The sequence below is a fragment of the Arachis duranensis genome, chromosome 1 (genome assembly GCF_000817695.3).
Source record: "Arachis duranensis cultivar V14167 chromosome 1, aradu.V14167.gnm2.J7QH, whole genome shotgun sequence".
In the NCBI taxonomy this organism is placed as follows: Eukaryota; Viridiplantae; Streptophyta; class Magnoliopsida; order Fabales; family Fabaceae; genus Arachis; species Arachis duranensis.
In genome coordinates this window covers 15,100,592-15,103,603 of record NC_029772.3, presented here as the reverse complement: position 1 = coordinate 15,103,603, position 3,012 = coordinate 15,100,592, and the positions used below count along the sequence as shown (strand labels likewise).

At 42.2% G+C, this 3,012-nt stretch overlaps 1 non-coding gene across 1 annotated transcript; it reads right to left on the bottom strand.

Moving 5' to 3' along the window:
• Nucleotides 1-333: 333 nt before the first annotated feature.
• On the bottom strand, nucleotides 334-437 carry LOC127742452 (small nucleolar RNA R71). The gene has a single exon (XR_008003719.1). It is a non-coding gene; the product is annotated as a small nucleolar RNA R71 (small nucleolar RNA).
• Nucleotides 438-3,012: the final 2,575 nt, after the last annotated feature.

Sequence of the window (3,012 nt, the reverse complement as noted above, 5' to 3'; positions counted from 1 at the left end):
AAGTTTGATGGAAGAAGCATCTCAATTCCTGCCATTGGAGCAAACAATTTTGAGCTGAAACCTCAATTAGTTGCTCTAATGCAACAGAACTGCAAGTTTCATGGACTTCCATCTGAAGATCCTTACCAGTTTTTAACTGAGTTCTTGCAGATTTGTGAGACTGTAAAGACAAATGGAGTAGATCCTGAAGTCTACAGGCTCATGCTTTTCCCCTTTGCTGTAAGAGACAGAGCTAGAACATGGTTGGACTCACAACCTAAAGATAGCCTGGACTCCTGGGATAAGCTGGTCACTGTCTTCTTGGATAAATTCTTTCCTCCTCAAAAGCTGAGCAAGCTTAGAGTGGATGTTCAGACCTTCAAGCAAAAAGATGGTGAATCCCTCTATGAAGCTTGGGAAAGATACAAGCAGATGACCAAAAAGTGTCCTTCTGACATGTTTTCAGAATGGACCATATTAGATATATTCTATTATGGTCTATCTGAGTTTTCCAAGATGTCATTGGACCATTCTGCAGGTGGATCCATTCACCTAAAGAAAATGCCTGCAGAAGCTCAAGAACTTATTGACATGGTTGCAAATAACCAATTCATGTACACTTCTGAGAGGAATTCTATGAATAGTGGGACACCTCAGAGGAAGGGAGTTCTTGAGATTGATGCTCTGAATGCCATATTGGCTCAGAACAAAGTGTTGACCCAGCAAGTCAACATGATTTCTCAAAGTCTGAATGGATGGCAAAATGCATCCAACAATACTAAAAAGGCAGGTTCTGAAGAAGCTTATGATCCTGAGAACCTTGCAATGGCAGATGTTAATTACATGGGTGAACCTTATGAAAACACCTATAATTCAACATGGAGAAATCATCCAAATTTCTCATGGAAGGATCAACAAAAGCCTCAACAAAGCTTTAATAATGGTGGAAGAAACGGGCTAAGCAATAACAAGCCTTTTCCATCATCTTGTCAGCAACAGACAGAGAATTCTGAGCAGAGCCCCTCTAATTTAGCAAATTTAGTCTCTGATCTATCTAAGGCCACTTTAAGTTTCATGAGTGAAACAAGGTCCTCCATCAGAAATTTGGAGGTACAAGTGGGCCAGCTGAGTAAGAAAGTCACTGAAACTCCTCCCAGTACTCTCCCAAGCAACACAGAAGAGAATCCAAGAGGAGATGCAAGGCCATTGATGTAATCAATATGGTCGAATGCACAAGGGAGGAGAAGGATGAAAATCCTAGTGAGGAAGACCTCCTGGGACGTCTCTCAAACAAGAAGGAGCTCCCAATTGAGGACCTAAAGGAATCTGAGGCTCATATAGAGACCATAGAGATTCCACTAAATCTTCTTCTGCCATTCATGAGCTCTGAAGACTATTCTTCCTCAGAAGAGGATGAAGATGTAACTGAAAAACAAGTTGCTCAATATCTAGGAGCCATCATGAAGCTGAATGCCAAGTTGTTTGGTAATGAGACTTGGGAAGGTGAACCTCCCTTGCTCATTAGTGAACTTGATACATGGGTTCAGCAAACTCTACCTCAAAAGAGACAAGATCCTGGTAAATTCTTAATACCCTATACCATAGGCACCATGACCTTTAACAAGGCTCTGTGTGACCTGGGGTCAGGGATAAATCTTATGCCATTCTCTGTAGTGGAGAAACTAGGGATCATTGAGGTACAGCCTGCCTTATTCTCATACAATTGGTAGACAAGTCAATAAGACAGGCTTATGGATTAGTAGAGGACGTGTTAGTAAAGGTTGAAGGCCTTTACATCCCTACTGATTTCATAATCTTAAACACTAGGAAGGAAGAGGATGAATGCATCATCCTTGGAAGACCTTTCCTAGCCACAGCAGGTGCTGTAATAGATGTTAACAGAGGAGAATTAGTCCTTCAATTGAATGGGGACTACCTTGTGTTTAAGGCACACGGCCATCCCTCTGTAACAAAAGAGAGTAAGCATGCAGAGCTTCTCTCAGTACAGAGTCCAAAAGAGCTCCCACAATCAAATTATAAGTTTGGTGTTGGGAAACCTTCATCATGCTCTGAACTTCTCTAAGGCTCCATGAGAGCCCACTGTCAAGCTATTTACATTAAAGAAGCGCTTGTTGGGAGGCAACCCAATTTTTATTTATCTAATTTTATTTTATTGTTATTTTGTGTTTTAGTAGGTTCATGATCATGAGGAGTCACGAAAAAAATTATTAAAATTAAAAACAGAATCAAAAACAGCAGAGGAAAAATCACACCCTGGAGGAAGGACTTATTGGCGTTTAAACGCCAGTAAGGTGCATCTGGCTGGCGTTCAACGCCAGAACAGAGCATGGATCTGGCGCTGAACGCCAGAAACAAGCAACATCCTGGCGTTTGGACGCCAGGAATGTGCCCTGAGGAAAGCTGGCACTGAACGCCAGTAACAAGCATGGAACTGGCGTTCAACGCCAGAAATATGCTACACATGGGCGTTGAACGCCCAGAACGTGCACCAAGTTTTTGGAAACGTCGAAGTGGTATGCCAAAGGCATTTTACATGCCTAATTGGTGCAGGGATATAAATCCTTGACACCTCAGGATCTATGGACCCCACAGGATCCCCACCTAACATATTCTCCCCTCTTCTCAACATTCATTCTCTCTTTCCAATAAACACTCTTCCCCAAAACCCTTCACCAATCACCTCAATCTCTCTTCCCAATTACCCCCTTCACCACTCACATCCATCCACTCTTCCCCATAAACCCCACCTACCTTCAAAATTCAAAAATCTTTCCCACCCAAACCCACCCTAAATGGCCAAACCTACTACCTCTCCACTCACTATATAAACCCCTCCATTCTCCTTAATTTTCACACAACACAAACCTCTCTTCTCCTTCTTGGCCGAATACACATCTCCCCCTCTCCTCCATATTTTTTTCTTCTTCTTCTTCTTTTCTTTCTTCTCTTGCTCGAGGGCGAGCAATATTTTATGTTTGGTGTGATAAAAGCATAAGCTTTTTGTTTTTCCAT